The following is a 9,889-nucleotide window of genomic DNA, read 5'->3' as shown; positions in this document are numbered from 1 at the left end:
CATTTCTCTTTATTCTTTTTTATCTCTGTTCTTTTGATTGTATTATCTTATTGATCTATATTGAATTTGCTGGCTTTTTCATCATGGCTTCAACTTGACTACTGACTCCCTCTAGTGAATTTTTTTTCCAGTATTGTAATTTTCAACTCTAAAATTTTCATTTGATACTTTTGAAAACAAGATTTCTATCCCCTACTTTGTATCTCTTACTTTCTTGGGCTCCAAAATCACTGTGGGTAGTGACTGCAGCCACGAAATTAAAAGAAGATTGCTCCTTGGAAGAAAAGCTATGACAAACCTAGACAGCACATTCAAAAGCAGAGACATTGCTTTGTTGACAAAGGTCCATATAGTCAAAGCTATGGTTTTTCCAGTAGTCATGTATGGATATGAGAGTTGGATGATGAAGAAGAAGGAAGGCTGAGTATCTAAGAATTGATGCTTTTCAACTGTGAGAAGGCTCTTTAGAGTAATTTGGACAGCAAGGAGATCGAACCAGGTAATCCTAAAGGGAAATCAACCCTGAATATTCATTGGAAGGACTGATGCTGAAGCTGAAGCTCCAATACTTTGGCCACCTGATGTGAAAAGCTGACTCATTGGAAAAGACCTTGTTGCTGAAAAAGATTGAGGGGAGGAGGAGTAGTGGGTGATAGAAGATGAGATGGTTGAATGGCATCACCGCCTTGATGGACATGAGTTTGAGCAAACTCTGGGAGATAGTGAAGAACAGGAAGCCTGGCATGCTGCAGTTCATGGGGTCACAAAGAGTCAGACACGACTGAATGACTGAAAAACAACAATCTCTGACTTATAGATTCAATTGAATGGGACATTAATTTATACTTCTCTTTACATCTTAAGAATGGCTTACTGAAGGTGGGTTGCATGCTTTTAGGAATCAGAGTCCTCCATTTTGGTGTAATATAAGGATTCACAAAGGTCTCATGGTCATTTGTTTGTGTGCCTCTTATGTTGCTTCAGTCATGCCTGACTCTTTGTGACCCCATGGACTGTAGCCTGCCAGGCTCCTCTGTCCATTGGATTCTCCAGGCAAGAATACTGGAGAGGGTTGAATGCCCTTACTGCATGGGATCTTCCCAACCTAGGGACTGAATGCACATCTCTCATGTCTTCTGAATTAGCAGTCCGGTTCTTTACCACTAGTGCCACATGGGAAGCCCGCAATTGTTTATACACACACACACACACACACACATTAATGTATATATTTAGTTTATCATTTCACTTATTTGAATGGTTTCCCATTCTCATAGTTCCCTTTAGGTCATTGAATACAATTTACAATAGCTAATTTGAAGTTTTTCCCTGTTTGAACAATTAGTCTATCTCATAGTCAGTTTGTATTGCATTTTTTCCCCCATATGGAGGTCACATTTCCATTTTTATTTATATGTATGGTGAAATTTTTGTTAAACTGTAATATTTAGATAATAAAGTATAGCACGTCTGAATACTGATCCTCTCCAGGTCCATGTATTTTTACTGCTATTTGTTCAGTAACTGAAGGGACTATTTTAGTGAAGTCTTTTTCTTCTACTATGTTAAAGCTATGATATGACTACTTGGAGAGTGCAGCCTTGGGCATACTCACATTCCCTGGGCTGACAGCGGTTATAGTGGGACACTCCTTTTGACTATCTCTTTTTTTTAACTGTTAGCCCTCACCAGTTGTTGTGTGATTGTGCTATAGTTTTGGATAATATCTTGGAAGTATAAATTTCTCCAGCATCTGACCCCCAAAAGTTCAGATTTTTTTGCAGGGATGCTTTGGAAGTCAGCGTCTGACTTCAGAAAGGGTCTTCTCAACTGTGTCTTTCATTGGTTTTCTAGGGTTTCTGGTATCTTCCCAGTGGTTTAGCTTGTATTTGTTGGCTGTGACCGGCTCTGTAAGCGCAGGCGGCTGCGACTGGCTAAGCGGGGCCGAGAGGAACTACCCCACGTCCGAGGTCAGGGGCAGAAGCTGGTAGGACCACATGTCCGAAGGGCAGCCGCCAAGAGGAGTTACTCCACGTCTGAGGTGAGGGGCAGCAGCTGAGAGTGCCAGGCTGCGATGGCGCAGGAACGGAGGAGAGGAGCTACCCCACGTCTGAGGTCCGGGGGTGGCGGTGGGGGCGGGGCCGGGGGCAGGGTGGGCAGGAGGTGTTATACCACCACGCCCCAAGCCCGAGGCTAGGGGCAGCGACCGGGAGGACCAACCCCACATTCAAGGAGCTGTGGCTGCGAGGGCGCAGGAGGGCCCAGAGGAGCTATCCCACATTGAAGGTCAGGAAGGGCGGTGGTTAGGAGATACCCCTCATCCAAGGTAAGGAGCAGTGGCTGCGCTTTGCTGGAGCAGCCGTGAAGAGATACCCCACGCCCAAGGTAAGAAAAACCCAAGTAAGATGGTTGGTGTTGCAAGAGGGCATCAGAGGCCAGACACACTGAAACTGTACTCACAGAAAACTAGTCAATCTAATCACACTAGGACCACAGCCTTGTCTAACTCTATGAGACTAAGCCATGCCCTTGGGACACCCAAGATGGGAGGGTCATGGTGGAGAGATCTGACAGAATGTGGTCCACTGGAGAACAGAATGGCAAACGACTTCAGTATTCTTGCCTTGAGAACACCATGAACAGTATAAAAAGACAAAATGATAGGATACTGCAAGAGGAACTCCCCAGGTCAGTAGGTGCCCAATATGCTACTGGAGATCAGTGGAGAAATAACTCCAGAAAGAATGAAGGCATGGCCCAAAGCAACAACAATACCCAGCTCTGGATGTGACTGGTGATAGAAGCAAGGGCCAATGCTGTAAAGAGCAATATTGCATAGGAACCTGGAATGTCAGGTCCATGAATCAAGGCAAACTGGAAGTGGTCAAACAAGAGATGGCAAGAGTGAATGTCGACATTCTAGGAATCAGCAAACTGAAATGGACTGGAATGGGTGAATTTAACTCAGATGAACATTATATCTACAACTGCGGGCAGGAATCCCTCAGAAGAAATGGAGTGGCCATCATGGTCAACAAAAGAGTCTGAAATGCAGTACTTGGATGCAATCTCAAAAACGACAGAATGATCTCTGTTTGTTTCCAAGGCAAACCATTCAATATCACAGTAATCCAAGTCTATGCCCCAACCAGTAACACTGAAGAAGCTGAAGTTAAACGGTTCTATGAAGACCTACAAGACCTTTTAGAACTAACACCCAAAAAAGATGTCCTTTTCATTATAGGGGACTGGAATGCAAAAGTAGGAAGTCAAGAAACACCTGGAGTAACAGGCAAATTTGGCCTTGGAATACGGGATGAAGCAGGGCAAAGACTAATAGAGTTTTGCCAAGAAAATGCACTGGTCATAACAAACAGCCTCTTCCAACAACACAAGAGAAGACTCTATACATGGACATCACCAGATGGTCAACACCGAAATCAGATTGATTATATTCTTTGCAGCCAAAGATGGAGAAGCTCTATACAGTCAGCAAAAACAAGACCAGGAGCTGACTGTGGCTCAGATCATGAACTCCTTATTGCCAAATTCAGACTTAAATTGAAGAAAGTAGGGAAAACCACTAGATCATTCAGTGATGAGCTAAATCAAATCCCTTATGATTATACAGTGGAAGTAAGAAATAGATTTAAGGGCCTAGATCTGATAGATAGAGTGCCTGATGAACTATGGAATGAGGTTTGTGACATTGTACAGGAGACAGGGATCAAGACCATCCCCATGGAAAAGAAATGCAAAAATGCAAAATGGCTGTCTTAGGAGGCCTTACAAATAGCTGTGAAAAGAAGAGAAACAAAGAGCAAAGGAGAAAAGGAAAGATATAAGCATCTGAATGCAGAGTTCCAAAGAATAGCAAGAAGAGATAAGAAAGCCTTCTTCAGTGATCAATGCAAAGAAATAGAGGAAAACAACAGAATGGGAAAGACTAGAGATCTCTTCAAGAAAATTAGAGATACCAAGGGAACATTTCATGCAAAGATGGGCTGTATAAAGGATGGAAATAGTGTGGACCTAACAGAAGCAGAAGATATTAAGAAGAGATGGCAAGAATACACAGAAGAACTGTACAAAAAGATGTTCACGGCCCAGATAATCATGATGGAGTGATCACTGACCTAGAGCCAGACATCCTGGAATGTGAAGTCAGGTGAGGCCTTAGAAAGCATCACTACCAAAAAAGCTAGTGGAGGTGATGGAATTCCAGTTGATCTATTTCAAATCCTGAAAAATGATGCTGTGAAAGTGCTGCACACAATATGCCAGCAAATTTGGAAAAGTCAGCAGTGGCCACAGGACTGGAAAAGGTCAGTTTTCATCCCAATCCCAAAGGAAGGCAATACCAAAGAATGCTCAAACTACCCCACAATTGCACTCATCTCACATGCTAGTAAAGTAATGCTCAAAATTCTCCAAGCCAGGCTTCAGCAATATGTGAACTGTGAAATTCCTGATGTTCAAGCTGGTTTTAGAAAAGGCAGAGGAACCAGAGATCAAATTGCCAACATCCGCTGGATCATGGTAAAAGCAAGAGAGTTCCAGAAAAACATCTATTTCTGCTTTATTGACTATGCCAAAGCCTTTGACTGTGTGGATCACAAAAAACTGTGGAAAATTCTGAAAGAGATAGGAATACCAGAACACCTGATCTGCCTCTTGAGAAATCTGTATGCAGGTCAGGAAGCAACAGTTAGAACTGGACATGGAACAACAGACTGGTTCCAAATAGAAAAAGGATTACATCAAGGCTGTATATTGTCACCCTGCTTATTTAACTTATATGCAGAGTATATCATGAGAAACGCTGGGCTGGAAGAAACACAAGCTGGAATCAAGATTTCCCGGAGAAATATCAATAGCCTCAGATATGCAGATGACACCACCCTTCTGGCAGAAAGTGAAGAGGAACTCAAAAGCCTCTTGATGAAAGTGAAAGTGGAGAGTGAAAAAGTTGGCTTAAAGCTCAACATTCAGACAACTACGATCATGGCATCCGGTCCCACCACTTCATGGGAAATAGATGGGGACACAGTGGAAACAGTGTCAGACTTCATTTTTCTGAGCTCCAAAATCACTGCAGATGGTGACTGCAGCCATGAAATTAAAAGACACTTACTCTTTAGAAGGAAAGTTATGACCAATCTAGATAGCATATTCAAAAGCAGAGACATTACTATGCCAACAAAGGTTCGTCTAGTCAAGGCTATGGTTTTTCCTGTGGTCATGTGTGGATGTGAGAGTTGGACTGTGAAGAAGGCTGAGCACCGAAGAATTGATGCTTTTGAACTGTGTTGTTGGAGAAGACTCTTGAGTCCCTTGGACTGCAAGGAGATCCAACCAGTCCATTCTGAAGGAGATCAGCCCTAGATTTCTTTGGAAGGAATGATGCTGAAGCTGAAACTCCAGTACTTTGGCCATCTAATGCGAAGAGTTGACACATTGGAAAAGACTCTGATGCTGGGAGGGATTGGGGGCAGGAGAGAAAGGGGACGACAGAGGATGAGATGGCTGAATGGCATCGCCGACTCGATGGACATGAGTCTCAGTGAACTCCAGGAGTTGGTGATGGACAGGGAGGCCTGGCGTGCTGCGATTCATGGGGTTGCAAAGACTCAGACACAACTGAGCGACTGATCTGATCTGATCTGATACTCAGTATATTGTACCTAAATAGAATCTTTGCGTTTTGAGTGTGGCTGAGTGGAAGAAGGGAGAACCTTGTTGCCCACTTTTGCCTGGAACTTATCCTCTGTAACACACAGCTGAGGTGTGTGTGTGTGTGTGTGTGTGTGTGTGTGTGTGGAATGCAAGTGGTTTGACCCTTATAAGAAAATACTATAGCACTCAAAAGGAACTGTGAGGAGTGAGAGCTCTGTTCTTCCTGACCCTACTTAGAGTGGAATCTATTTTTCCGATTAAAGACAGTGAGAGAGGGAGCAATTTGATGTTTAAATGGCACAGGATTTTGGTGGCTTTACTGTTGTGATGTTTTTCTGGAATAAATGTGTCTTTACCTTCTAGACACTTTAAATAGCTGTTTTATAACACAATTTCCACTAGTTATTCTTGTTTCATGTAAGAGCTGGTCCATGGAATATGTCATGCTGCCATTTAAGAAGAGGGACGTTCAAGGTGTTGTGAAATTTCTCTACATTCTGCTTCTTTAATATATTCAGTGGAATGTAGATGTCAATTTGCTAGGGCTGAGGAATGAGTGAATGGGAAGTAACTATCTAATGGGTACATAGTTGCTTTTTGGAGATGAAAAGATTCTGGATGTAGCTAGAGGTGATAGTTGTACATCATGTAATTCATTGACTGAATTATACAATTTATAATGGTTAAAAAGGTGAATTTTGTGTTATATAAATTTAGCCTCACTGGTAGAATAACAAATGTGTTCCACCAGGATTTGGCTCAGAGGCCATGGTTTAATAGCCCCTGGTTTGTAATGTAAACCTATCTATCTACCATGTCTCTATGTATCTCTAAGTGTAGTTTTACAACTTTGTCTGAGTTTTAGGTAAATAGCATCATGATTCAAGATTTTTTTGTAGATTATACTCATAATCATTTCTTACAACATATTGGGTATAATTCTCTGTGCTAGTCAATAGATTTTTATTGCTTATTTTATGTTTAATTGTTTATATTTGTAACACTATACTCCTAATTTGTTTTTCCCCTTCTCCAGTTTGGTAACCATAAATTTATTGTCTATGTCTGTGAATCTGATTCTGTTTTATATATAGATACATTTGTATTACTTTTTAGATTTCACATATAAGTGGTATAGTATTTTTATGAATGACATATTTCACCATGAATAATAGTCTCTAGGTTCATCCATGTTGCTACAAATGGCAAAATTTTATTCTTTCTATGGGTGAGTAATAGTCCTTTGATATACATCCCACATCTTAAGACAATTATCTGTTGTTGGGCACTTAGTTGGCTTCCATGTTTTGGCTATTGTAAATAGTGCTGCTATGAATATTGTGATTCATGTAGTAGTTTTTCAGTGACTTAAATCCACACTGTCTGTGTTCAGAGTGCAATCTCTTAACCATTAAGGTATGGTGACTCCCTTTTCTGGGTTACAGTTACTTTCAAAATGTAACATTAACAGTTTCCCATTATTAAGATATATCATCACTATGATATAATGATAAAAGCATGATTATTGTTTAGGTTATGTATTAGTGTAAAAAACTGCCCTTAGAAGAGCAATATTTATTTTATTTTTATCTCTCACAGTTCTGAGTGTTGGTGGGGCTCATTCAGGTTGTTCTTGTAATAGATTTCTCAGGTGGTTCCAGTCTTATGGTGACTGGGGCTATAAGCATGAGGACCTCTGGTGATTGCTTTTAAAAGGCTCAAATTCCTGGAGGGCTGGAACTACTGGGACTTCTTAGGCATGTGTATGTATCTTTCCACAAATGGTCACTTTTCATGGAAACTTTGAGTGTGTTACAGACCTCCATGGTGAGTAGGCAGACGGAGAGATGAAATGGAGATAGTGAGGTAGATAGATAGACAGATAGAGACATAGACAGGCTGAACGACCGAGACAGAGAGGCAGAGAGAGATTTGTGTTGTGTTCTGTAACTGAGCCTTGGAGGCTAGGCTGAAACATTTGTGAGACAGCATCTAGATTTACTAAAGTTCAAGAGAGAGGGAATTACTTGATGGGAGAGCTGGCAGAATATTTGTAGCCATGTCTCAAAAACACCATAATTATAAGTAAAGATGTAATCCAGCAGAGGTCCCTTAACTATTGTAAAATTCATATAATATTGAATTAAAACCACAGTAAAATCAGTAGACTATGTGAGTTAAGATTTTAATAAATGATTGGAATTATAAATATAAGGTGTTCTAAAAAAAAGAAAGAGTCCTTGTTTGACATATTGGATAGTATGCCAAATTTCCGGTAGCTTTCTTTTTTTTTTAATTTTATTTTACTTTTGGCCCCAGCATGTGGGATGGGGATCTTAATTCCCAGACCAGGGATTGAACATGTGCTTCCTGCAGTGGAAGCTGGAGTCTTAACCATTGGACCACCAGTGTAAGTACATGCTTAGTCACTCAGTTGTGTCCAAGCAGGCTTGTCTGTTAATGGGATTTCCCAGGCAAGAATATTGGAGTGGACTGTGATTTTTCCTCCAGGAGATCTCCCCAACTGAGGGATCGAACCTAGGTCTCCTGCATCTCCTGCATTGGCTGGCAAATTCTTTACCACTGAGCCGCCTGGGGAGCCCCTTAGACCAACAGGGAAGTCCTCAATTCAAGGATTCTGAGTGAAACTAACACACTGATAACATGATATGAAAATCTTATGATGTAATATCTTAAGATAATAAGAACTAATATTTTGAATCTATATGTTTATTTCACTAATTATTTAAAATCACATAATTAATAAATGAAAAGATTATTGTGAAAGGTCAAGTAATGAAGAAGTATATAGAATAAAAATTTAAATTGTCTTCATTGGAAATTCAGTGTATTCTAAAGATCATTTCATCTGTGGTCTATGCATTTACATATATTTACATAAAATATGTTTAATTTTATTTCAAAGACGAGTTTCATGCTTTTTTTTTTAGAATTTCTGGAACGTTTTATTTGTTTAGTAATGTGACATGGAGTATATTTAACAATATTGCGCATAATTTAACTGTTTTCTTTCATGGCTGTATAACTCATACCTATGTTGTAGGTAAGTGTGTTCACAAATTGATAGCCATTTAAGTGCTAGTGGGAATATTCAATATGCAATTATGAACATGTGCAACTCTTTCTTCATGATAACTAGATGATGAGTTGCAATATAAAAGTGTGCATAAATTTTATTTCAATGGTATTTCCAAATTATACTCCCTCAAAATTAGTCCTACCAGATTATTTGTTCTACAAATTATTTGTAGGAATATTACTTTTGACAATTTCAATGTCTCAGATTTTCCATGTCACCTTTTATATGTCATTCGCTATTTTGCCTCTGTGAATTTCCTGTTCATACTTTTCATTTATTTTCATATTAGACTGCTCGACTTTTCATTGGAGATTTTTAGTCTTTCTTATTGCACAGTGACTACCAACGCTTTGTCTATTACAAGTGCTGCCGTATTGATTTGAGGAAAATTTTGTAAGCCTATATGCTTGATTTAAAAACATTTTCTACTATGGAAACACATGGTTCTACTTTCTCACTTTTCTGCTAGTTCTATTTTTCTTTAAATATGTGTCAATTATCTAGGTGGGTTCTATGCGAAATTCTTGGTAAATTTTCCTATAATTCCCCAAACATCAATGTTTCATTTTTTAAATAAATTATCCCTAAGGCTGATGAATGTTCTGTTATTTGTTGTGGATGGTGGTCCCCTTGACCAATAAGACAAGATTCATTCCCTCACCTGGACATTTTGCTTATAAACTGCTTTTCTGATGTACAGTTTTCATCAGTACCTTCAGATTGTTTTCATTTGATTCACCAATATTTTACAAAATTTACGTGATTTTTGTATTGTGCTCATTGTTTCTGATTATTTCAGTCATAGTGGACCTAGGTTTAAAGAAAATATGTCTATAATATTTTCTGTCATGATAAAGGATTGAATGTTTACATGGAAGCGTGTATGGGAGGGACGACACAATAGCTTCCTGAGGAAAGAGACAAAAGAATGATAAATGCTGAACTAAAGTGTGGTTATGATATAATATAATATGAAAGTGAAAGTTGCTCAGTCATATCCAGCTCTTTGGGACCCCATGGACTGTAGCCTACCAGGCTTCTCGCCCATGGAATTCTCTAGGCCAGAGTACTGGAGTGGGTAGCTATTCCCTTCTCCAGGGGATCTTCCCAACC

The sequence above is a fragment of the Bubalus bubalis genome, chromosome 7 (genome assembly GCF_019923935.1).
Source record: "Bubalus bubalis isolate 160015118507 breed Murrah chromosome 7, NDDB_SH_1, whole genome shotgun sequence".
Taxonomy (NCBI): domain Eukaryota; kingdom Metazoa; phylum Chordata; class Mammalia; order Artiodactyla; family Bovidae; genus Bubalus; species Bubalus bubalis.
Note: the sequence above shows the minus strand (reverse complement) of the source record.